General features: G+C 43.7%; 59 non-coding genes across 59 annotated transcripts; all 59 read right to left on the bottom strand.

Moving 5' to 3' along the window:
• Positions 1–191: 191 nt before the first annotated feature.
• TRNAF-GAA (transfer RNA phenylalanine (anticodon GAA)) lies at positions 192–264 on the bottom strand. Its single transcript has one exon. It is a non-coding gene; the product is annotated as a tRNA-Phe (tRNA).
• A 250-nt stretch (positions 265–514) lies between these two features.
• TRNAF-GAA (transfer RNA phenylalanine (anticodon GAA)) lies at positions 515–587 on the bottom strand. Its single transcript has one exon. It is a non-coding gene; the product is annotated as a tRNA-Phe (tRNA).
• Positions 588–837: 250 nt separating this feature from the next.
• On the bottom strand, positions 838–910 carry TRNAY-GUA (transfer RNA tyrosine (anticodon GUA)). The gene has a single exon. It is a non-coding gene; the product is annotated as a tRNA-Tyr (tRNA).
• Positions 911–1,160: 250 nt separating this feature from the next.
• Positions 1,161–1,233, bottom strand: TRNAF-GAA (transfer RNA phenylalanine (anticodon GAA)). The gene has a single exon. It is a non-coding gene; the product is annotated as a tRNA-Phe (tRNA).
• A 251-nt stretch (positions 1,234–1,484) lies between these two features.
• TRNAL-UAA (transfer RNA leucine (anticodon UAA)) lies at positions 1,485–1,557 on the bottom strand. Its single transcript has one exon. It is a non-coding gene; the product is annotated as a tRNA-Leu (tRNA).
• A 900-nt stretch (positions 1,558–2,457) lies between these two features.
• TRNAF-GAA (transfer RNA phenylalanine (anticodon GAA)) lies at positions 2,458–2,530 on the bottom strand. The gene has a single exon. It is a non-coding gene; the product is annotated as a tRNA-Phe (tRNA).
• A 250-nt stretch (positions 2,531–2,780) lies between these two features.
• Positions 2,781–2,853, bottom strand: TRNAF-GAA (transfer RNA phenylalanine (anticodon GAA)). Its single transcript has one exon. It is a non-coding gene; the product is annotated as a tRNA-Phe (tRNA).
• A 250-nt stretch (positions 2,854–3,103) lies between these two features.
• Positions 3,104–3,176, bottom strand: TRNAF-GAA (transfer RNA phenylalanine (anticodon GAA)). The gene has a single exon. It is a non-coding gene; the product is annotated as a tRNA-Phe (tRNA).
• A 250-nt stretch (positions 3,177–3,426) lies between these two features.
• TRNAF-GAA (transfer RNA phenylalanine (anticodon GAA)) lies at positions 3,427–3,499 on the bottom strand. The gene has a single exon. It is a non-coding gene; the product is annotated as a tRNA-Phe (tRNA).
• A 250-nt stretch (positions 3,500–3,749) lies between these two features.
• TRNAF-GAA (transfer RNA phenylalanine (anticodon GAA)) lies at positions 3,750–3,822 on the bottom strand. Its single transcript has one exon. It is a non-coding gene; the product is annotated as a tRNA-Phe (tRNA).
• A 250-nt stretch (positions 3,823–4,072) lies between these two features.
• TRNAY-GUA (transfer RNA tyrosine (anticodon GUA)) lies at positions 4,073–4,145 on the bottom strand. The gene has a single exon. It is a non-coding gene; the product is annotated as a tRNA-Tyr (tRNA).
• A 250-nt stretch (positions 4,146–4,395) lies between these two features.
• Positions 4,396–4,468, bottom strand: TRNAF-GAA (transfer RNA phenylalanine (anticodon GAA)). Its single transcript has one exon. It is a non-coding gene; the product is annotated as a tRNA-Phe (tRNA).
• Positions 4,469–4,718: 250 nt separating this feature from the next.
• Positions 4,719–4,791, bottom strand: TRNAF-GAA (transfer RNA phenylalanine (anticodon GAA)). Its single transcript has one exon. It is a non-coding gene; the product is annotated as a tRNA-Phe (tRNA).
• Positions 4,792–5,041: 250 nt separating this feature from the next.
• On the bottom strand, positions 5,042–5,114 carry TRNAF-GAA (transfer RNA phenylalanine (anticodon GAA)). The gene has a single exon. It is a non-coding gene; the product is annotated as a tRNA-Phe (tRNA).
• A 250-nt stretch (positions 5,115–5,364) lies between these two features.
• Positions 5,365–5,437, bottom strand: TRNAF-GAA (transfer RNA phenylalanine (anticodon GAA)). Its single transcript has one exon. It is a non-coding gene; the product is annotated as a tRNA-Phe (tRNA).
• A 250-nt stretch (positions 5,438–5,687) lies between these two features.
• Positions 5,688–5,760, bottom strand: TRNAF-GAA (transfer RNA phenylalanine (anticodon GAA)). Its single transcript has one exon. It is a non-coding gene; the product is annotated as a tRNA-Phe (tRNA).
• A 250-nt stretch (positions 5,761–6,010) lies between these two features.
• TRNAF-GAA (transfer RNA phenylalanine (anticodon GAA)) lies at positions 6,011–6,083 on the bottom strand. Its single transcript has one exon. It is a non-coding gene; the product is annotated as a tRNA-Phe (tRNA).
• Positions 6,084–6,333: 250 nt separating this feature from the next.
• On the bottom strand, positions 6,334–6,406 carry TRNAY-GUA (transfer RNA tyrosine (anticodon GUA)). The gene has a single exon. It is a non-coding gene; the product is annotated as a tRNA-Tyr (tRNA).
• Positions 6,407–6,656: 250 nt separating this feature from the next.
• TRNAF-GAA (transfer RNA phenylalanine (anticodon GAA)) lies at positions 6,657–6,729 on the bottom strand. The gene has a single exon. It is a non-coding gene; the product is annotated as a tRNA-Phe (tRNA).
• Positions 6,730–6,979: 250 nt separating this feature from the next.
• Positions 6,980–7,052, bottom strand: TRNAF-GAA (transfer RNA phenylalanine (anticodon GAA)). Its single transcript has one exon. It is a non-coding gene; the product is annotated as a tRNA-Phe (tRNA).
• A 250-nt stretch (positions 7,053–7,302) lies between these two features.
• Positions 7,303–7,375, bottom strand: TRNAF-GAA (transfer RNA phenylalanine (anticodon GAA)). Its single transcript has one exon. It is a non-coding gene; the product is annotated as a tRNA-Phe (tRNA).
• Positions 7,376–7,625: 250 nt separating this feature from the next.
• On the bottom strand, positions 7,626–7,698 carry TRNAF-GAA (transfer RNA phenylalanine (anticodon GAA)). The gene has a single exon. It is a non-coding gene; the product is annotated as a tRNA-Phe (tRNA).
• A 250-nt stretch (positions 7,699–7,948) lies between these two features.
• Positions 7,949–8,021, bottom strand: TRNAF-GAA (transfer RNA phenylalanine (anticodon GAA)). Its single transcript has one exon. It is a non-coding gene; the product is annotated as a tRNA-Phe (tRNA).
• Positions 8,022–8,271: 250 nt separating this feature from the next.
• TRNAF-GAA (transfer RNA phenylalanine (anticodon GAA)) lies at positions 8,272–8,344 on the bottom strand. Its single transcript has one exon. It is a non-coding gene; the product is annotated as a tRNA-Phe (tRNA).
• A 249-nt stretch (positions 8,345–8,593) lies between these two features.
• TRNAF-GAA (transfer RNA phenylalanine (anticodon GAA)) lies at positions 8,594–8,666 on the bottom strand. Its single transcript has one exon. It is a non-coding gene; the product is annotated as a tRNA-Phe (tRNA).
• A 249-nt stretch (positions 8,667–8,915) lies between these two features.
• Positions 8,916–8,988, bottom strand: TRNAF-GAA (transfer RNA phenylalanine (anticodon GAA)). Its single transcript has one exon. It is a non-coding gene; the product is annotated as a tRNA-Phe (tRNA).
• Positions 8,989–9,238: 250 nt separating this feature from the next.
• On the bottom strand, positions 9,239–9,311 carry TRNAF-GAA (transfer RNA phenylalanine (anticodon GAA)). Its single transcript has one exon. It is a non-coding gene; the product is annotated as a tRNA-Phe (tRNA).
• A 250-nt stretch (positions 9,312–9,561) lies between these two features.
• TRNAF-GAA (transfer RNA phenylalanine (anticodon GAA)) lies at positions 9,562–9,634 on the bottom strand. The gene has a single exon. It is a non-coding gene; the product is annotated as a tRNA-Phe (tRNA).
• Positions 9,635–9,884: 250 nt separating this feature from the next.
• On the bottom strand, positions 9,885–9,957 carry TRNAF-GAA (transfer RNA phenylalanine (anticodon GAA)). The gene has a single exon. It is a non-coding gene; the product is annotated as a tRNA-Phe (tRNA).
• Positions 9,958–10,207: 250 nt separating this feature from the next.
• On the bottom strand, positions 10,208–10,280 carry TRNAF-GAA (transfer RNA phenylalanine (anticodon GAA)). The gene has a single exon. It is a non-coding gene; the product is annotated as a tRNA-Phe (tRNA).
• Positions 10,281–10,529: 249 nt separating this feature from the next.
• TRNAF-GAA (transfer RNA phenylalanine (anticodon GAA)) lies at positions 10,530–10,602 on the bottom strand. The gene has a single exon. It is a non-coding gene; the product is annotated as a tRNA-Phe (tRNA).
• Positions 10,603–10,853: 251 nt separating this feature from the next.
• Positions 10,854–10,926, bottom strand: TRNAF-GAA (transfer RNA phenylalanine (anticodon GAA)). Its single transcript has one exon. It is a non-coding gene; the product is annotated as a tRNA-Phe (tRNA).
• Positions 10,927–11,175: 249 nt separating this feature from the next.
• On the bottom strand, positions 11,176–11,248 carry TRNAF-GAA (transfer RNA phenylalanine (anticodon GAA)). Its single transcript has one exon. It is a non-coding gene; the product is annotated as a tRNA-Phe (tRNA).
• Positions 11,249–11,498: 250 nt separating this feature from the next.
• Positions 11,499–11,571, bottom strand: TRNAF-GAA (transfer RNA phenylalanine (anticodon GAA)). Its single transcript has one exon. It is a non-coding gene; the product is annotated as a tRNA-Phe (tRNA).
• Positions 11,572–11,821: 250 nt separating this feature from the next.
• On the bottom strand, positions 11,822–11,894 carry TRNAF-GAA (transfer RNA phenylalanine (anticodon GAA)). The gene has a single exon. It is a non-coding gene; the product is annotated as a tRNA-Phe (tRNA).
• A 250-nt stretch (positions 11,895–12,144) lies between these two features.
• On the bottom strand, positions 12,145–12,217 carry TRNAF-GAA (transfer RNA phenylalanine (anticodon GAA)). The gene has a single exon. It is a non-coding gene; the product is annotated as a tRNA-Phe (tRNA).
• A 249-nt stretch (positions 12,218–12,466) lies between these two features.
• Positions 12,467–12,539, bottom strand: TRNAF-GAA (transfer RNA phenylalanine (anticodon GAA)). Its single transcript has one exon. It is a non-coding gene; the product is annotated as a tRNA-Phe (tRNA).
• Positions 12,540–12,790: 251 nt separating this feature from the next.
• TRNAF-GAA (transfer RNA phenylalanine (anticodon GAA)) lies at positions 12,791–12,863 on the bottom strand. Its single transcript has one exon. It is a non-coding gene; the product is annotated as a tRNA-Phe (tRNA).
• Positions 12,864–13,112: 249 nt separating this feature from the next.
• On the bottom strand, positions 13,113–13,185 carry TRNAF-GAA (transfer RNA phenylalanine (anticodon GAA)). The gene has a single exon. It is a non-coding gene; the product is annotated as a tRNA-Phe (tRNA).
• Positions 13,186–13,435: 250 nt separating this feature from the next.
• Positions 13,436–13,508, bottom strand: TRNAF-GAA (transfer RNA phenylalanine (anticodon GAA)). Its single transcript has one exon. It is a non-coding gene; the product is annotated as a tRNA-Phe (tRNA).
• A 250-nt stretch (positions 13,509–13,758) lies between these two features.
• TRNAF-GAA (transfer RNA phenylalanine (anticodon GAA)) lies at positions 13,759–13,831 on the bottom strand. The gene has a single exon. It is a non-coding gene; the product is annotated as a tRNA-Phe (tRNA).
• Positions 13,832–14,079: 248 nt separating this feature from the next.
• TRNAF-GAA (transfer RNA phenylalanine (anticodon GAA)) lies at positions 14,080–14,152 on the bottom strand. Its single transcript has one exon. It is a non-coding gene; the product is annotated as a tRNA-Phe (tRNA).
• A 249-nt stretch (positions 14,153–14,401) lies between these two features.
• On the bottom strand, positions 14,402–14,474 carry TRNAF-GAA (transfer RNA phenylalanine (anticodon GAA)). Its single transcript has one exon. It is a non-coding gene; the product is annotated as a tRNA-Phe (tRNA).
• Positions 14,475–14,724: 250 nt separating this feature from the next.
• TRNAF-GAA (transfer RNA phenylalanine (anticodon GAA)) lies at positions 14,725–14,797 on the bottom strand. Its single transcript has one exon. It is a non-coding gene; the product is annotated as a tRNA-Phe (tRNA).
• Positions 14,798–15,047: 250 nt separating this feature from the next.
• On the bottom strand, positions 15,048–15,120 carry TRNAF-GAA (transfer RNA phenylalanine (anticodon GAA)). The gene has a single exon. It is a non-coding gene; the product is annotated as a tRNA-Phe (tRNA).
• A 250-nt stretch (positions 15,121–15,370) lies between these two features.
• TRNAF-GAA (transfer RNA phenylalanine (anticodon GAA)) lies at positions 15,371–15,443 on the bottom strand. The gene has a single exon. It is a non-coding gene; the product is annotated as a tRNA-Phe (tRNA).
• Positions 15,444–15,693: 250 nt separating this feature from the next.
• Positions 15,694–15,766, bottom strand: TRNAF-GAA (transfer RNA phenylalanine (anticodon GAA)). The gene has a single exon. It is a non-coding gene; the product is annotated as a tRNA-Phe (tRNA).
• Positions 15,767–16,016: 250 nt separating this feature from the next.
• TRNAF-GAA (transfer RNA phenylalanine (anticodon GAA)) lies at positions 16,017–16,089 on the bottom strand. The gene has a single exon. It is a non-coding gene; the product is annotated as a tRNA-Phe (tRNA).
• Positions 16,090–16,339: 250 nt separating this feature from the next.
• TRNAF-GAA (transfer RNA phenylalanine (anticodon GAA)) lies at positions 16,340–16,412 on the bottom strand. Its single transcript has one exon. It is a non-coding gene; the product is annotated as a tRNA-Phe (tRNA).
• A 250-nt stretch (positions 16,413–16,662) lies between these two features.
• TRNAF-GAA (transfer RNA phenylalanine (anticodon GAA)) lies at positions 16,663–16,735 on the bottom strand. The gene has a single exon. It is a non-coding gene; the product is annotated as a tRNA-Phe (tRNA).
• Positions 16,736–16,984: 249 nt separating this feature from the next.
• On the bottom strand, positions 16,985–17,057 carry TRNAF-GAA (transfer RNA phenylalanine (anticodon GAA)). The gene has a single exon. It is a non-coding gene; the product is annotated as a tRNA-Phe (tRNA).
• Positions 17,058–17,306: 249 nt separating this feature from the next.
• Positions 17,307–17,379, bottom strand: TRNAF-GAA (transfer RNA phenylalanine (anticodon GAA)). Its single transcript has one exon. It is a non-coding gene; the product is annotated as a tRNA-Phe (tRNA).
• Positions 17,380–17,629: 250 nt separating this feature from the next.
• Positions 17,630–17,702, bottom strand: TRNAF-GAA (transfer RNA phenylalanine (anticodon GAA)). Its single transcript has one exon. It is a non-coding gene; the product is annotated as a tRNA-Phe (tRNA).
• A 250-nt stretch (positions 17,703–17,952) lies between these two features.
• Positions 17,953–18,025, bottom strand: TRNAF-GAA (transfer RNA phenylalanine (anticodon GAA)). The gene has a single exon. It is a non-coding gene; the product is annotated as a tRNA-Phe (tRNA).
• Positions 18,026–18,275: 250 nt separating this feature from the next.
• Positions 18,276–18,348, bottom strand: TRNAF-GAA (transfer RNA phenylalanine (anticodon GAA)). The gene has a single exon. It is a non-coding gene; the product is annotated as a tRNA-Phe (tRNA).
• Positions 18,349–18,597: 249 nt separating this feature from the next.
• Positions 18,598–18,670, bottom strand: TRNAF-GAA (transfer RNA phenylalanine (anticodon GAA)). Its single transcript has one exon. It is a non-coding gene; the product is annotated as a tRNA-Phe (tRNA).
• Positions 18,671–18,920: 250 nt separating this feature from the next.
• On the bottom strand, positions 18,921–18,993 carry TRNAF-GAA (transfer RNA phenylalanine (anticodon GAA)). The gene has a single exon. It is a non-coding gene; the product is annotated as a tRNA-Phe (tRNA).
• A 250-nt stretch (positions 18,994–19,243) lies between these two features.
• On the bottom strand, positions 19,244–19,316 carry TRNAF-GAA (transfer RNA phenylalanine (anticodon GAA)). Its single transcript has one exon. It is a non-coding gene; the product is annotated as a tRNA-Phe (tRNA).
• Positions 19,317–19,565: 249 nt separating this feature from the next.
• Positions 19,566–19,638, bottom strand: TRNAF-GAA (transfer RNA phenylalanine (anticodon GAA)). The gene has a single exon. It is a non-coding gene; the product is annotated as a tRNA-Phe (tRNA).
• Positions 19,639–19,667: the final 29 nt, after the last annotated feature.

Here is a 19,667-nt window from a genome sequence, read left to right as displayed (position 1 = left end):
ATTTTAGCTGTTGCACATTATTACATGTCTTTCACGCTGTTCCGGTTCTTTTGCAACGCCTCCTGCCGCGATGCATTCTGAATCAGCATTTTTTTATCAAGCATGTGTGTTCACCTGCGTAACCGTTTCACTCGTTATAATTATTGCAAAATACTTGCATACCGACAGATTTAACAAAAATGTGCTTTGGACACCGAAACCCGAGATCGAACCAGGGACCTTTAGATCTTCAGTCTAACGCTCTCCCGACTGAGCTATTTCGGCAGACGGGAGAAGAGTGAAAGCGGGATTCAACAGTTCTTGCGTTTCGGTAAAACCGCTTTATTTTACCTGTTGCACATTATTACATGTCTTTCACGCTGTTCCGGTTCTTTTGCAACGCCTACTGCCGCGATGCATTCTGAATCAGCATTTTTTTAACAAGCATGTGTGTTCACCTGCGTAACCGTTTCACTCGTTAGAATTATTGCAAAATGCTTGCATACCGGCAGATTTAAAAAAAATGTGCTTTGGACGCCGAAACCCGGGATCGAACCAGGGACCTTAAGATGTTCAGTCTAACGCTCTCCCAATTGAGCTATTCCGGCAGACGGGAGAAGAGTGAAAGCGGGATTCAACAGTTCTTGCGTTTCGGTAAAACCGCTTTATTTAAGCTGTTGCACATTATTACATGTCTTTCACGCTGTACCGGTTCTTTTGCAACGCCTACTGCCGCGATGCATTCTGAATCAGCCTTTTTTTATCAAGCATGTGTGTTCACCTGCGTAACCGTTTCACTCGTTAGAATTATTGCAAAATACTTGCATACCGACAGATTTAACAAAAATGTGCTTTGGACGCCGAAACCCGGGATCGAACCAGGGACCTTTAGATCTACAGTCTAACGCTCTCTCAACTGAGCTATTTCGGCAGACGGGAGAAGAGTGAAAGCGGGATTCAACAGTTCTTGCGTTTCGGTAAAACCGCTTTATTTTAGCTGTTGCACATTATTACATGTCTTTCACGCTGTTCCGGTTCTTTTGCAACGCCTCCTGCCGCGATGCATTCTGAATCAGCATTTTTTTATCAAGCATGTGTGTTCACCTGCGTAACCGTTTCACTCGTTATAATTATTGCAAAATACTTGCATACCGACAGATTTAACAAAAATGTGCTTTGGACACCGAAACCCGAGATCGAACCAGGGACCTTTAGATCTTCAGTCTAACGCTCTCCCGACTCAGCTATTTCGGCAGACGGGAGAAGAGTGAAAGAGGGACTTACCAGTTGTTACGTTTCAGTAAAACCGCTTGCCTTTAGCTGTTGAACATTATTACATGTCTTTCACGCTGTTCCGGTGCTTTTACAACGCCTACTGCCACGATGCATTCTGAATCAGCATTTTTTTATCAAGCATGTGTGTTCACCTGCGTAACCGTTTCACTTGTTAGAATTATTGCAAAATACTTGCATACCGACAGATTTAACAAAAAAAGTGCTTTGGACTCCGAAACCCGGGATCTAACCAGGGACCTTCGGATCTTAAGTCTAATGCTCTCCCAACTGAGCTATTTCGGCAGACGGGAGAAGAGTGGAAGCGGGATTCAACGCTTCTTGCGTTTCGGTAAAACCGCTTTATTTTAGCTGTTGCACATTAATACATGTCTTTCACGCTGTTCCGGTACTTTTGCAATGCCTACTGCCACGATGAATTCTGAATCAGCATTTTTTTATCAAGCATGTGTGTTCACCTGCGTAACCGTTTCACTCGTTAGAATTATTGCAAAATACTTGTATACCGACAGATTTAACAAAAAAAGTGCTTTGGACGCCGAAACCCAGGATCAAACCAGAGACCTTTAGATCTTTAGTCTAACGCTCTCGCAACTGAGCTATTTCGGAAGACGGGAGAAGAGTGAAAGCGGCATTCAACAGTTCTTGCGTTTCGGTAAAACCGCTTTATTTTAGCTGTTGCACATTATTACATGTCTTTCACGCTGTTCCGATTCTTTTGCAACGCCTACTGCCACGATGCATTCTGAATCAGCATTTTTTTTATCAAGCATGTGTGTTCACCTGCGTAACCGTTTCACTCGTTAGAATTATTGCAAAATACTTGTATACCGACAGATTTAACAAAAAAAAGTGCTTTGGACGCCGAAACCCGCGATCGAGCCAAGGACCTTGGGATCTTCAGTCTAACGCTCTCCCAACTGAGCTATTTCGGCAGACGGGAGAAGAGTGAAAGCGGGATTTAACAGTTATTGCGTTTCAGTAAAACCGCTTTATTTTAGCTGTTGCACATTATTACATGTCTTTCACGCTGTTCCGGTTCTTTTGCAACGCCTACTGCCGCGATGCATTCTGAATCAGCATTTTTTTATCAAGAATGTGTGTTCACCTGCGTAATCGTTTCACTCCTTAGAATTACTGCAAAATACTTGCGTACCGACAGATTTAACAAAAATGTGCTTTGGACGCCACAACCCGGGATCGAACCAGGGACCTTTAGATCTTCAGTCTAACGCGCTCCCAACTGAGCTATTTCGGCAGACGGGAGAAGAGTGAAAGTGGGATTCAACAGTTCTTGCGTTTCGGTAAAACCGCGTTATTTTAGCTGTTGCACATTATTACATGTCTTTCACGCTGTTCCGGTTCTTTTGCAACGCCTACTGCCGCGATGCATTCTGAATCAGCATTTTTTTAACAAGCATGTGTGTTCACCTGCGTAATCGTTTCACTCGTTAGAATTATTGCAAAATACTTGCATACCGACAGATTTAAAAAAAATGTGCTTTGGACGCCGAAACCCGGGATCGAACCAGGGAACTTTAGATTTTCAGTCTAACGCTCTCCCAACTGAGCTATTTCGGCAGACGGGAGAAGAGTGAAAGCGGGATTCAACAGTTCTTGCGTTTCGGTAAAACCGCTTTATTTTAGCTGTTGCACATTATTACATGTCTTTCACGCTGTTCCGGTTATTTTGCAACGCCTACTGCCGCGATGCATTCTGAATCAGCATTTTTTTATCAAGCATGTGTGTTCACCTGCGTAACCGTTTCACTCGTTAGAATTATGGCAAAATACTTGCATACCGACAGATTTAACAAAAATGTGCTTTGGACGCCGAAACCCGGGATCGAACCAGGGACCTTTAGATCTTCAGTCTAACGCTCTCTCAACTGAGCTATTTCGGCAGACGGGAGAACAGTGAAAGCGGGATTCAACAGTTCTCGCGTTTCGGTAAAACCGCTTTATTTTAGCTGTTGCACATTATTACATGTCTTTCACGCTGTTCCGGTTCTTTTGCAACGCCTACTGCCGCGATGCATTCTGAATAAGCATTTTTTTAACAAGCATGAATGTTCACCTGCGTAATCGTTTCACTCGTTAGAATTATTGCAAAATATTTGCATACCGACAGATTTAACAAAAATGTGCTTTGGACGCCGAAACCTGGGATCGAACCAGGGACCTTTAGATCTTCAGTCTAACGATATCCCAACTGAGCTATTTCGGCAGACGGGAGAAGAGTGAAAGCGAAATTCAACAGTTGTTGCGTTTCGGTAAAACCGCTTTATTTTAGCTGTTGCAGATTATTACATGTCTTTCACGCTGTTCCGGTTCTTTTGCAACGCCTACTGCCGCGATGCATTCTGAATCAGCATTTTTTTATCAAGCATGTGTGTTCACCTGCGTAACCGTTTCACTCATTAGAATTATTGCAAAATACTTGCATACCGACAGATTTAACAAAAATGTGCTTTGGACGACGAAACCCGGGATCGAACCAGGGACCTTTAGATCTTCAGTCTAACGCTCTCTCAACTGAGCTATTTCGGCAAACGGGAGAAGAGTGAAAGCGGGATTCAAAAGTTCTTGCGTTTCGGTAAAACCGCTTTATTTTAGCTGTTGCACATTATTACATGTCTTTCACGCTGTTCCGGTTCTTTTGCAACGCCTCCTGCCGCGATGCATTCTGAATCAGCATTTTTTTATCAAGCATGTGTGTTCACCTGCGTAACCGTTTCACTCGTTATAATTATTGCAAAATACTTGCATACCGACAGATTTAACAGAAATGTGCTTTGGACGCCGAAACCCGGGATCGAACCAGGGACCTTTAGATCTACAGTCTAACGCTCTCTCAACTGAGCTATTTCGGCAGACGGGAGAAGAGTGAAAGCGGGATTCAACAGTTCTTGCGTTTCGGTAAAACCGCTTTATTTTAGCTGTTGCGCATTATTACATGTCTTTACCGCTGTTCCGGTTCTTTTGCAACGCCTACTGCCGCGATGCATTTTGAATCAGCATTTTTTTAACAAGCATGTGTGTTCACCTGCGTAATCGTTTCACTCGTTAGAATTATTGCAAAATACTTGCATACCGACAGATTTAACAAAAATGTGCTTTGGACGCCGAAACCCGGGATCGAACCAGGGACCTTTAGATCTTCAGTCTAACGCTCTCTCAAATGAGCTATTTCGGCAGACGGGAGAAGAGTGAAAGCGGGATTCAACAGTTCTTGCGTTTCAGTAAAACCGCTTTATTTTAGCTGTTGCACAATATTACATGTCTTTCACGCTGTTCCGGTTCTTTTGCAACGCCTACTGCCGCGATGCATTCTGAATCAGCACTTTTTTAACAAGCATGAGTGTTCACCTGCGTAATCGTTTCACTCGTTAGAATTATTGCAAAATATTTGCATACCGACAGATTTAACAAAAATGTGCTTTGGACGCCGAAACCTGGGATCAAACCAGGGACCTTTAGATCTTCAGTCTAACGCTATCCCAACTGAGCTATTTCGGCAGACGGGAGAAGAGTGAAAGCGGAATTCAACAGTTGTTCCGTTTCGGTAAAACCGCTTTATTTTAGCTGTTGCAGATTATTACATGTCTTTCACGCTGTTCCGGTTCTTTTGCAACGCCTACTGCCGCGATGCATTCTGAATCAGCATTTTTTTATCAAGCATGTGTGTTCACCTGCGTAACCGTTACACTCGTTAGAATTATTGCAAAATACTTGCATACCGACAGATTTAACAAAAATGTGCTTTGGACGACGAAACCCGGGATTGAACCAGGGACATTTAGATCTTCAGTCTTACGCTCTCTCAACTGAGCTATTTCGGCAGACGGGAGAAGAGTGAAAGCGGGATTCAACAGTTCTTGCGTTTCGGAAAAACCGCTTTATTTTAGCTGTTGCACATTATTACATGTCTTCCATGCTGTTCCGGTTCTTTTGCAACGCCTACTGCCGCGATGCATTCTGAATCAGCATTTTTTTAACAAGCATGTGTGTTTACCTGCGTAATCATTTCACTCGTTAGAATTATTGCAAAATACTTGCATACCGACAGATTTAACAAAAATGTGCTTTGGACGACGAAACCCGGGATCGAACCAGGGACCTTTAGATCTTCAGTCTAACGCTCTCTCAACTGAGCTATTTCGGCAGACGGGAGAAGAGTGAAAGCGGGATTCAACAGTTCTTGCGTTTCGGTAAAACCGCTTTATTTTAGCTATTGCACATTATTACATGTCTTTCACGCTGTTCCGGTTCTTTTGCAACGCCTCCTGCCGCGATGCATTCTGAATCAGCATTTCTTTATCAAGCATGTGTGTTCACCTGCGTAACCGTTTCACTCGTTATAATTATTGCAAAATACTTGCATACCGACAGATTTAACAAAAATGTGCTTTGGACGACGAAACCCGAGATCGAACCAGGGACCTTTAGATCTTCAGTCTAACGCTCTCCCGACTGAGCTATTTCGGCAGACGGGAGAAGAGTGAAAGCGGGATTCAACAGTTCTTGCGTTTCGGTAAAACCGCTTTATTTTAGCTGTTGCACATTATTACATGTCTTTCACGCTGTTCCGGTTCTTTTGCAACGCCTACTGCCGCGATGCATTCTGAATCAGCATTTTTTTAACAAGCATGTGTGTTCACCTGCGTAACCGTTTCACTCGTTAGAATTATTGCAAAATACTTGCATACCGGCAGATTTAAAAAAAATGTGCTTTGGACGCCGAAACCCGGGATCGAGCCAGGGACCTTTAGATCTTCAGTCTAACGCTCTCCCAATTGAGCTATTTTGGCAGACGGGAGAAGAGTGAAAGCGGGATTCAACAATTCTTGCGTTTCGGTAAAACCGCTTTATTTTAGCAGTTGCACATTATTACATGTCTTTCACGCTGTACCGGTTCTTTTGCAACGCCTACTGCCGCGATGCATTCTGAATCAGCATTTTTTTATCAAGCATGTGTGTTCACCTGCGTAACCGTTTCACTCGTTAGAATTATTGCAAAATACTTGCATACCGACAGATTTAACAAAAATGTGCTTTGGACGCCGAAACCCGGGATCGAACCAGGGACCTTTAGATCTACAGTCTAACGCTCTCTCAACTGAGCTATTTCGGCAGACAGGAGAAGAGTGAAAGCGGGATTCAACAGTTTTTGCGTTTCGGTAAAACCGCTTTATTTTAGCTGTTGCACATTATTACATGTCTTTCACGCTGTTCCGGTTCTTTTGCCACGCCTACTGCCGCGATGCATTCTGAATCAGCATTTTTTTAACAAGCATGTGTGTTCACCTGCGTAATCGTTTCACTCGTTAGAATTATTGCAAAATACTTGCATACCGACAGATTTAACAAAAATGTGCTTTGGACGCCGAAACCCGGGATCGAAACAGTTACCTTTAGATCTTCAGTCTAACGCTCTCCCAACTGAGCTATTTCGGCAGACGAAAGAAGAGTGAAAGCGGGATTCAACAGTTCTTGCGTTTCGGTAAAACCGCTTTATTTTAGCTGTTGCACATTATTACATGTCTTTCACGCTGTTCCGGTTCTTTTGCAACGCCTACTGCCGCGATGCATTCTGAATCAGCATTTTTTTAACAAGCATGTGTGTTCACCTGCGTAATCGTTTCATTCGTTAGAATTATTGCAAAATACTTGCATACCGACAGATTTAACAAAAATGTGCTTTGGACGCCGAAACCCGGGATCGAACCAGGGACATTTAGATCTTCAGTCTAACGCTCTCCCGACAGAGCTATTTCGGCTGACGGGAGAATAGTGAAAGCAGGATTCAACAGTTCTTGCGTTTCGCTAAAACCGCTTTATTTTAGCTGTTGCACATTAATTCATGTCTTTCACGCTGTTCCGGTTGTTTTGCAACGCCTACTGCCGCGATGCATTCTGAATCAGCATTTTTTTATCAAGCATGTATGTTCACCTGCGTAACCGTTTCACTCGTTAGAATTATTGCAAAATACTTGCATACCAACAGATTTAACAAATATGTGCTTTGGACGCCAAAACCCGGGATCGAACCAGGGACCTTTAGATCTTCAGTCTAACGCTCTCCCAACTGAGCTATTTCGGCAGACGGGAGAAGAGTGAAAGCGGGATTCAACAGTTCTTGCGTTTCGGTAAAACCGCTTTATTTTAGCTGTTGCACATTATTACATGTCTTTCACGCTGTTCCGGTTCTTTTGAAACGCCTACTGCCGCGATGCATTCTGAATCAGCATTTTTTTAACAAGTATGTGTGGTCACCTGCGTAACCGTTTCACTCGTTAGAATTATTGCAAAATACTTGCATACCGACAGATTTAACAAAAATGTGCTTTGGACGCCGAAACCCGGGATTGAACCAGGGACCTTTAGATCTTCAGTCTAACGCTCTCCCGACTGAGCTACTTCGGCAGACGGGAGAAGAGTGAAAGCGGGATTCAACAGTTCTTGCGTTTCGGTAAAACCACTTTATTTTAGCTGTTGCACAATATTACATGTCTTTCACGCTGTTCCGGTTCTTTTGCAACGCCTACTGCCGCGATTCATTCTGAATCAGCATTTTTTTATCAAGCATGTGTGTTCACCTGCGTAACCGTTTCACTCGTTAGAATTATTGCAAAATAGTTGCATACCGACAGATTTAACAAAAATGTGCTTTGGACGCCGAAACCCGGGATCGAACCAGGGACCTTCAGATCTTCAGTCTAACGCTCTCCCGACTGAGCTACTTCGGCAGACGGGGGAAGAGTGAAAGCGGGATTCAACAGTTCTTGCGTTTCGGTAAAACCGCTTTATTTTAGCTGTTGCACATTATTACATGTCTTTCACGCTGTTCCGGTTCTTTTGCAACGCCCACTGCCGCGATGCATTCTGAATCAGCATTTTTATATCAAGCATTTGTGTTCACCTGCGTAACCGTTTCACTCGTTAGAATCATTGCAAAATACTTGCATACCGACAGATTTAACAAAAATGTGCTTTGGACGCCGAAACCCAGGATCGAACGAGGGACCTTAAGATCTTCAGTCTAACGCTCTCCCAACTGAGCTATTTCGGCAGACGGGAGAAGAGTGAAAGCGGAATTCAACAGTTCTTGCGTTTCGGTAAAACCGCTTTATTTTAGCTGTTGCACATTATTACATGTCTTTCACGCTGTTCCGGTTCTTTTGCAACGCCTACTGCCGCGATGCATTCTGAATCAGCATTTTTTAACAAGCATGTGTGTTCACCTGCATAACCGTTTCATTCGTTAGAATTATTGCAAAATACTTGCATACCGACAGATTTAACAAAATTGTGCTTTGGAAGCCGAAACCCGGGATCGAACCAGGGACCTTTAGATCTTCAGTCTAACGCTCTCCCGACTGAGCTATTTCGGCAGACGGGAGAAGAGTGATAGCGGGATTCAACAGTTCTTGCGTTTCAGTAAAACCGCTTTATTTTAGCTGTTGCACATTATTACATGTCTTTCACGCTGTTCCGGTTCTTTTGCAACGCCTACTGCCGCGATGCATTCTGAATCAGCATTTTTTAACAAGCATGTGTGTTCACCTGCATAACCGTTTCATTCGTTAGAATTATTGCAAAATACTTGCATACCGACAGATTTAACAAAATTGTGCTTTGGAAGCCGAAACCCGGGATCGAACCAGGGACCTTTAGATCTTCAGTCTAACGCTCTCCCGACTGAGCTATTTCGGCAGACGGGAGAAGAGTGATAGCGGGATTCAACAGTTCTTGCGTTTCAGTAAAACCGCTTTATTTTAGCTGTTGCACATTATTACATGTCTTTCACGCTGTTCCGGTTCTTTTGCAACGCCTACTGCCGCGATGCATTCTGAATCAGCTATTTTTTATCAAGCATGTGTGTTCACCTGCGTAACCGTTTCACTCGTTAGAATTATTGCAAAATACTTGCATACCGACAGATTTAACAAAAATGTGCTTTGGACGCCGAAACCCGGGATCGAACCAGGGACCTTTAAATCTTCAGTCTAACGCTCTCCCGACTGAGCTATTTCGGCAGACGGGAGAAGAGTGAAAGCGGGATTCAGCAGTTTTTGCGTTTCGGTAAAACCGCTTTATTTTAGCTGTTGCACATTATTACATGTCTTTCACGCTGTTCCGGTTCTTTTGCAACGCCTACTGCCGCGATGCATTCTGAATCAGCATTTTTTTATCAAGCATGTGTGTTCACCTGCGTAACCGTTTCACTCGTTAGAATTATTGCAAAAAACTTGCATAGCGACATATTTAACAAAAATGTGCTTTGGACGCCGAAACCCGGGATCGAACCAGGGACCTTTAGATCTTCAGTCTAACGCTCTCCCAACTGAGCTATTTCGGCAGACGGGAAAAGAGTGAAAGCGGGATTCAGCAGTTCTTGCGTTTCGGTAAAACCACTTTATTTTAGCTGTTGCACTTTATTACATGTCTTTCACGCTGTTCCGGTTCTTTTGCAACGCCTACTGCCGCGATGCATTCTGAATCAGCATTTTTTTAACAAGCATGTGTGTTCACCTGCGTAACCGTTTCACTCGTTAGAATTATTGCAAAATACTTGCATACCGACAGATTTAACAAAAATGTGCTTTGGACGCCGAAACCCGGGATCGAACCAGGGACCTTTAGATCTTCAGTCTAACGCTCTCCCGACTGAGCTACTTCGGCAGACGGGAGAAGAGTGAAAGCGGGATTCAACAGTTCTTGCGTTTCGGTAAAACAGCTTGATTTTAGCTGTTGCACATTATTACATGTCTTTCACGCTGTTCCGGTTCTTTTGCAACGCCTACTGCCGCGATGCATTCTGAATCAGCATTTTTTTATCAAGCATGTGTGTTCACCTGCGTAACCGTTTCACTCGTTAGAATTATTGCAAAAAACTTGCATAGCGACATATTTAACAAAAATGTGCTTTGGACGCCGAAACCCGGGATCGAACCAGGGACCTTTAGATCTTCAGTCTAACGCTCTCCCAACTGAGCTATTTCGGCAGACGGGAAAAGAGTGAAAGCGGGATTCAGCAGTTCTTGCGTTTCGGTAAAACCACTTTATTTTAGCTGTTGCACTTTATTACATGTCTTTCACGCTGTTCCGGTTCTTTTGCAATGCCTACTGCCGCGATGCATTCTGAATCAGCATTTTTTATCAAGCATGTGTGTTCACCTGCGTAACCGTTTCACTCGTTAGAATTATTGCAAAATACTTGCATAACGACAGATTTAACGAAAATGTGCTTTGGACGCCGAAACCCGGGATCGAACCAGGGACCTTTAGATCTTCAGTCTAACGCTCTCCCAACTGAGCTATTTCGGCAGACGGGAGAAGAGTGAAAGAGGGATTCAACAGTTCTTGCGTTTCGGTAAAACCGCTTTATTTTGGCTGTTGCACATTATTACATGTCTTTCACGCTGTTCCGGTTCTTTTGCAACGCCTACTGCCGCGATGCATTCTGAATCAGCATTTTTTTTATCAAGAATGTGTGTTCACCTGCGTAATCGTTTCACTCGTTAGAATTATTGCAAAATACTTGCATACCGACAGATTTAACTAAAATGTGCTTTGGACGCCGAAACCCGGGATCGAACCAGGGACCTTTAGATCTTCAGTCTAACGCTCTCCCAACTGAGCGATTTCGGCAGACGGGAGAAGAGTGAAAGCGGGATTCAACAGTTCTTGCGTTTCGGTAAAACCGCTTTATTTTAGCTGTTGCACATTATTACATGTCTTTCACGCTGTTCCGGCTCTTTTGCAACGCCTACTGCCGCGATGCATTCTGAATCAGCATTTTTTAACAAGCATGTGTGTTCACCTGCATAACCGTTTCATTCGTTAGAATTATTGCAAAATACTTGCATACCGACAGATTTAACAAAATTGTGCTTTGGAAGCCGAAACCCGGGATCGAACCAGGGACCTTTAGATCTTCAGTCTAACGCTCTCCTGACTGAGCTATTTCAGCAGACGGGAGAAGAGTGATAGCGGGATTCAACAGTTCTTGCGTTTCAGTAAAACCGCTTTAGTTTAGCTGTTGCACATTATTACATGTCTTTCACGCTGTTCCGGTTCTTTTGCAACGCCTACTGCCGCGATGCATTCTGAATCAGCGTTTTTTTATCAAGCATGTGTGTTCACCTGCGTAACCGTTTCACTCGTTAGAATTATTGCAAAATACTTGCATACCGACAGATTTAACAAAAATGTGCTTTGGACGCCGAAACCCGGGATCGAACCAGGGACCTTTAGATCTTCAGTCTAACGCTCTCCCGACTGAGCTATTTCGGCAGACGGGAGAAGAGTGCAAGCGGGATTCAGCAGTTTTTGCGTTTCGGTAAAACCGCTTTATTTTAGCTGTTGCACAATATTACATGTCTTTCACGCTGTTCCGGTTCTTTTGCAACGCCTACTGCCGCGATGCATTCTGAATCAGCATTTTTTTATCAAGCATGTGTGTTCACCTGCGTAACCGTTTCACTCGTAAGAATTATTGCAAAAAACTTGCATAGCGACATATTTAACAAAAATGTGCTTTGGACGCCGAAACCCGGGATCGAACCAGGGACCTTTAGATCTTCAGTCTAACGCTCTCCCAACTGAGCTATTTCGGCAGACGGGAAAAGAGTGAAAGCGGGATTCAGCAGTTCTTGCGTTTCGGTAAAACCACTTTATTTTAGCTGTTGCACTTTATTACATGTCTTTCACGCTGTTCCGGTTCTTTTGCAACGCCTACTGCCGCGATGCATTCTGAATCAGCATTTTTTTAACAAGCATGTGTGTTTACCTGCGTAACCGTTTCACTCGTTAGAATTATTGCAAAATACTTGCATACCGACAGATTTAACAAAAATGTGCTTTGGACGCCGAAACCCGGGATCGAACCAGGGACCTTTAGATCTTCAGTCTAACGCTCTCCCGACTGAGCTACTTCGGCAGACGGGAGAAGAGTGAAAGCGGGATTCAACAGTTCTTGCGTTTCGGTAAAACAGCTTGATTTTAGCTGGGTCACATTTTTACATGTCTTTCACGCTGTTCCGGTTCTTTTGCAATGCCTACTGCCGCGATGCATTCTGAATCAGCATTTTTTATCAAGCATGTGTGTTCACCTGCGTAACCGTTTCACTCGTTAGAATTATTGCAAAATACTTGCATACCGACAGATTTAACGAAAATGTGCTTTGGACGCCGAAACCCGGGATCGAACCAGGGACCTTTAGATCTTCAGTCTAACGCTCTCCCAACTGAGCTATTTCGGCAGACGGGAGAAGAGTGAAAGAGGGATTCAACAGTTCTTGCGTTTCGGTAAAACCGCTTTATTTTGGCTGTTGCACATTATTACATGTCTTTCACGCTGTTCCGGCTCTTTTGCAACGCCTACTGCCGCGATGCATTCTGAATCAGCATTTTTTTTATCAAGAATGTGTGTTCACCTGCGTAATCGTTTCACTCGTTAGAATTATTGCAAAATACTTGCATACCGACAGATTTAACTAAAATGTGCTTTGGACGCCGAAACCCGGGATCGAACCAGGGACCTTTAGATCTTCAGTCTAACGCTCTCCCAACTGAGCGATTTCGGCAGACGGGAGAAAAGTGAAAGCGGGATTCAACAGTTCTTGCGTTTCGGTAAAACCGCTTTATTTTAGCTGTTGCACATTATTACATGTCTTTCACGTTGTTCCGGTTCTTTTGCAACGCCTACTGCCGCGATGCATTCTGAATCAGCATTTTTTATCAAGCATGTGTGTTCACCTGCGTAACCGTTTCACTCGTTATAATTATTGCAAAATACTTGCATACTGACAGATTTAACAAAAATGTGCTTTGAACGCCGAAACCCGGGATCAAACCAGGGACCTTTAGATCTTCAGTCTAACGCTCTCTCAACTGAGCTATTTCGGCAGACGGGAGAAGAGTGAAAGCGGGATTCAACAGTTCTTGCGTTTCGGTAAAACCGCTTTATTTTAGCTGTAGCACATTATTACATGTCTTTCACGCTGTTCTGGTTCTTTTGCAACGCCTACTGCCGCGATGCATTCTGAATCAGCATTTTTTTAACAAGCATGTGTGTTCACCTGCGTAATCGTTTCACTCGTTAGAATTATTGCAAAATACTTGCATACCGACAGATTTAACAAAAATGTGCTTTGGACGCCGAAACCCGGGATCGAACCAGAGACCTTTAGATCTTCAGTCTAACGCTATCCCAACTGAGCTATTTCGGCAGACGGGAGAAGAGTGAAAGCGGGATTCAACAGTTCTTGCGTTTCGGTAAAACCGCTTTATTTTAGCTGTTGCACATTATTACATGTCTTTCACGCTGTTCCGGCTCTTTTGCAACGCCTACTGCCACGATGCATTCTGAATCAGCTTTTTTTTATCAAGCATGTGTGTTCACCTGCGTAACCGTTTCACTCGTTAGAATTATTGCTAAATACTTGCATACCGACAGATTTAACAAAAATGTGCTTTGGACGCCGAAACCCGGGATCGAACCAGGGACCTTTAGATCTTCAGTCTAACGCTCTCCCAACTGAGCTATTTCGGCAGACGGGAGAAGAGTGAAAGCAGGATTCAACAGTTCTTGCGTTTTGATAAAACCGCTTAAATTTAGCTGTTGCACATTATTACATGTCTTTACGCTGTTACGGTTCTCTCGCAACGCCTACTGCCGCGATACAATCTGAATCAGCATTTTTTATCAAGCATGTGTGTTCACCTGCGTAACCGTTTCACTCGTTAGAATTATCGCAAAATACTTGCATACCGACAGATTTAACAAAAACGTGCTTTGGACGCCGAAACCCGGGATCGAACCAGGGACCTTTAGATCTTCAGTCTAACGCTCTCCCAACTGAGCTATTTCGGCAGACGGGAGAAGAGTGAAAGAGGGACTTACCAGTTGTTGCGTTTCAGTAAAACCACTTTCTTTTAGCTGTTGCACATTATTACATGTCTTTCACGCTGTTCCGGTGCTGTTGCAACGCCTACTGCCACGAAGCATTCTGAATCAGCATTTTTTGTCAAGCATGTGTGTTCACCTGCGTAACCGTTTCACTCGTTAGAATTATTGCAAAATACTTGCATACCGACAGATTTAACAAAAATGTGCTTTGGACGCCGAAACCCGGGATCGAACCAGGGACCTTTAGATCTTCAGTCTAACGCTCTCCCAACTGAGCTAATTCGGCAGACGGGAGAAGAGTGAAAGCGGGATTCAACAGTTCTTGCGTTTCGGTAAAACCGCTTTATTTTAGCTGTTGCACATTATTATATGTCTTTCACGCTGTTCCGGTGCTTTTGCAACGCCTACTGCCAGGATGCATTCTGAATCAGAATTTTTTTATCAAGCATGTGTGTTCACCTGCGTAATCGTTTCACTCGTTAGAATTATTGCAAAATACTTGCATACCGAAAGATTTAACAAAAATGTGCTTTGGACGCCGAAACCCGGGATCGAACCAGGGACCTTTAGATCTTCAGTCTAACGCTCTCCCAACTGAGCTATTTCGGCAGACGGGAGAAGAGTGAAAGCGGGATTCAACAGTTCTTGCGTTTCGGTAAAACCGCTTTATTTTAGCTGTTGCACAATATTACAAGTCTTTCACGCTGTTCCGGTTCTTTTGCAACGCCTACTGCCGCGATGCATTCTGAATCAGCATTTTTTTAACAAGCATGTGTGTTCACCTGCGTAATCGTTTCACTGGTTAGAATTATTGCAAAATACTTGCATACCGACAGATTTAACAAAAATGTGCTTTGGACGCCGAAACCCGGGATCGAAACAGGGACTTTTAGATCTTCAGTCTAACGCTCTCCCAACTGAGCTATTTCGGCAGACGGGAGCAGAGTGAAAGCGGGATTCAACAGTTCTTGCGTTTCGGTAAAACCGCTTTATTTTAGCTGTTGCCCATTATTACATGTCTTTCACGCTGTTCCGGTTCTTTTGCAACGCCTACTGCCGCGATGCATTCTGAATCAGCATTTTTTTAACAAGCATGTGTGTTCACCTGCGTAACCGTTTCACTCGTTAGAATTATTGCAAAATACTTGCATACCGACAGATTTACCAAAATTGTGCTTTGGACGCCGAAACCCGGGATCGAACCAGGGACCTTTAGATCTTCAGTCTAACGCTCTCCCGACTGAGCTATTTCGGCAGACGGGAGAAGAGTGAAAGCGGGATTCAACAGTTCTTGCGTTTCGGTAAAACCGCTTTATTTTAGCTGTTGCACATTATTACATGTCTTTCACGCTGTTCCGGTTCTTTTGCAACGCCTACTGCCACGATGCATTCTGAATCAGCATTTTTTTAACAAGCATGTGTGTTCACCTGCGTAACCGTTTCACTCGTTAGAATTATTGCAAAATACTTGCATACCGACAGACTTAACAAAAATGTGCTTTAGACGCCAAAACCCGGGATCGAACCAGGGACCTTTAGATCTTCAGTCTAACGCTCTCTCGACTGAGCTATTTCGGCAGACGGGAGAAGAGTGAAAGCGGGATTCAACAGTTCTTGCGTTTCGGTAAAACCGCTTTATTTTAGCTGTTGCACATTAATACATGTCTTTCACGCTGTTCCGGTTCTTTTGCAACGCCTACTGCCGCGATGCATTCTGAATCAGCATTTTTTTATCAAGCGTGTGTGTTCACCTGCGTAACCGTTTCACTCGTTAGAATTATTGCAAAATACTTGCATACCGACAGATTTAACAAAAATGTGCTTTGGACGCCGAAACCCGGGATCGAACCAGGGACCTTTAGATCTTCAGTCTAACGCTCTCCCAACTGAGCTATTTCGGCAGACGGGAGAAGAGTGAAAGCGGGATTCAACAGTTCTTGCGTTTCGGTAAAACCGCTTTATTTTAGCTGTTGCACATTATTACATGTTTTTCACGCTGTTCCGGTTCTTTTGCAACGCCTACTGCCGCGAAGCATTCTGAATCACCATTTTTTTAACAAGCATGTGTGTTCACCTGCGTAACCGTTTCACTCGTTAGAATTATTGCAAAATACTTGCATACCGACAGATTTAACAAAAATGTGCTTTGGACGCCGAAACCCGGGATCGAACCAGGGACCTTTAGATCTTCGGTCTAACGCTCTCCCTACTGAGCTATTTCGGCAGACGGGAGAAGAGTGAAACCGGGATTCGACAGTTCTTGCGTTTTGGTAAAACCGCTTTATTTTAGCTGTTGCACATTATTACATGTCTTTCACGCTGTTCCGGTTCTTTTGCAATGCCTACTGCCGCGATGCATTCTGAATCAGCATTTTTTTATCAAGCATGTGTGTTCACCTGCGTAATTGTTTCACTCGTTAGAATTATTGCAAAATACTTGCATACCGACAGATTTAACAAAATTGTGCTTTGGACGCCGAAACCCGGGATCGAACCAGGGACCTTTAGATCTTCAGTCTAACGCTCTCCCATCTGAGCTATTTCGGCAGACAGGAGAAGAGTGAAAGAGGGACTTACCAGTTGTTGCGTTTCAGTAAAACCGCTTTCTTTCAGCTGTTGCACATTATTACATGTCTTTCACGCTGTTCCGGTGCTTTTGCAACGCCTACTGCCGGATTCATTCTGAATCAGCATTTTTTTAACAAGCATGTGTGTTCACCTGCGTAATCGTTTCACTGGTAAGAATTATTGCAAAATATTTGCATACCGACAGATTTAACAAAAATGTGCTTTGGACGCCGAAACCCGGGATCGAACCAGGGACCTTTAGATCTTCAGTCTAACGCTCTCCCAACTGAGCTATTTCGGCAGACGGGAAAAGAGTGAAAGCGGGATTCAGCAGTTCTTGCGTTTCGGTAAAACCACTTTATTTTAGCTGTTGCACTTTATTACATGTCTTTCACGCTGTTCCGGTTCTTTTGCAATGCCTACTGCCGCGATGCATTCTGAATCAGCATTTTTTATCAAGCATGTGTGTTCACCTGCGTAACCGTTTCACTCGTTAGAATTATTGCAAAATACTTGCATACCGACAGATTTAATGAAAATGTGCTTTGGACGCCGAAACCCGGGATCGAACCAGGGACCTTTAGATCTTCAGTCTAACGCTCTCCCAACTGAGCTATTTCGGCAGACGGGAGAAGAGTGAAAGCGGGATTCAACAGTTCTTGCGTTTCGGTAAAACCGCTTTATTTTAGCTGTTGCACATTATTACAAGTCTTTCACGCTGTTCCGGTTCTTTTGCAACGCCTACTGCCGCGATGCATTCTGAATCAGCATTTTTTTAACAAGCATGTGTGTTCACCTGCGTAATCGTTTCACTGGTTAGAATTATTGCAAAATACTTGCATACCGACAGATTTAACAAAAATGTGCTTTGGACGCCGAAACCCGGGATCGAAACAGGGACTTTTAGATCTTCAGTCTAACGCTCTCCCAACTGAGCTATTTCGGCAGACGGGAGCAGAGTGAAAGCGGGATTCAACAGTTCTTGCGTTTCGGTAAAACCGCTTTATTTTAGCTGTTGCACATTATTACATGTCTTTCACGCTGTTCCGGTTCTTTTGCAACGCCTACTGCCGCGATGCATTCTGAATCAGCATTTTTTTAACAAGCATGTGTGTTCACCTGCGTAACCGTTTCACTCGTTAGAATTATTGCAAAATACTTGCATACCGACAGATTTACCAAAAATGTGCTTTGGACGCCGAAACCCGGGATCGAACCAGGGACCTTTAGATCTTCAGTCTAACGCTCTCCCGACTGAGCTATTTCGGCAGACGGGAGAAGAGTGAAAGCGGGATTCAACAGTTCTTGCGTTTCGGTAAAACCGCTTTATTTTAGCTGTTGCACATTATTACATGTCTTTCACGCTGTTCCGGTTCTTTTGCAACGCCTACTGCCACGATGCATTCTGAATCAGCATTTTTTTAACAAGCATGTGTGTTCACCTGCGTAACCGTTTCACTCGTTAGAATTATTGCAAAATACTTGCATACCGACAGACTTAACAAAAATGTGCTTTAGACGCCAAAACCCGGGATCGAACCAGGGACCTTTAGATCTTCAGTCTAACGCTCTCTCGACTGAGCTATTTCGGCAGACGGGAGAAGAGTGAAAGCGGGATTCAACAGTTCTTGCGTTTCGGTAAAACCGCTTTATTTTAGCTGTTGCACATTAATACATGTCTTTCACGCTGTTCCGGTTCTTTTGCAACGCCTACTGCCGCGATGCATTCTGAATCAGCATTTTTTATCAAGCATGTGTGTTCACCTGCGTAACCGTTTGACTCGTTAGAATTATTGCAAAATACTTGCATACCGACAGATTTAACAAAAATGTGCTTTGGACGCCGAAACCCGGGATCGAACCAGGGACCTTTAGATCTTCAGTCTAACGCTCTCCCAACTGAGCTATTTCGGCAGACGGGAGAAGAGTGAAAGCGGGATTCAACAGTTCTTGCGTTTCGGTAAAACCGCTTTATTTTAGCTGTTGCACATTATTACATGTTTTTCACGCTGTTCCGGTTCTTTTGCAACGCCTACTGCCGCGAAGCATTCTGAATCACCATTTTTTTAACAAGCATGTGTGTTCACCTGCGTAACCGTTTCACTCGTTAGAATTATTGCAAAATACTTGCATACCGACAGATTTAACAAAAATGTGCTTTGGACGCCGAAACCCGGGATCGAACCAGGGACCTTTAGATCTTCGGTCTAACGCTCTCCCTACTGAGCTATTTCGGCAGACGGGAGAAGAGTGAAACCGGGATTCGACAGTTCTTGCGTTTTGGTAAAACCGCTTTATTTTAGCTGTTGCACATTATTACATGTCTTTCACGCTGTTCCGGTTCTTTTGCAATGCCTACTGCCGCGATGCATTCTGAATCAGCATTTTTTTATCAAGCATGTGTGTTCACCTGCGTAATCGTTTCACTCGTTAGAATTATTGCAAAATACTTGCATACCGACAGATTTAACAAAATTGTGCTTTGGACGCCGAAACCCGGGATCGAACCAGGGACCTTTAGATCTTCAGTCTAACGCTCTCCCATCTGAGCTATTTCGGCAGACAGGAGAAGAGTGAAAGAGGGACTTACCAGTTGTTGCGTTTCAGTAAAACCGCTTTCTTTCAGCTGTTGCACATTATTACATGTCTTTCACGCTGTTCCGGTGCTTTTGCAACGCCTACTGCCGGATTCATTCTGAATCAGCATTTTTTTAACAAGCATGTGTGTTCACCTGCGTAATCGTTTCACTGGTAAGAATTATTGCAAAATATTTGCATACCGACAGATTTAACAAAAATGTGCTTTGGACGCCGAAACCCGGGATCGAACCAGGGACCTTTAGATCTTCAGTCTAACGCTCTCCCAACTGAGCTATTTCGGCAGACGGGAAAAGAGTGAAAGCGGGATTCA

This window comes from Rhipicephalus microplus, chromosome 4 (assembly GCF_043290135.1).
Source record: "Rhipicephalus microplus isolate Deutch F79 chromosome 4, USDA_Rmic, whole genome shotgun sequence".
NCBI lineage: Eukaryota > Metazoa > Arthropoda > Arachnida > Ixodida > Ixodidae > Rhipicephalus > Rhipicephalus microplus.
This window is presented reverse-complemented; position numbering and strand designations above follow the sequence as displayed.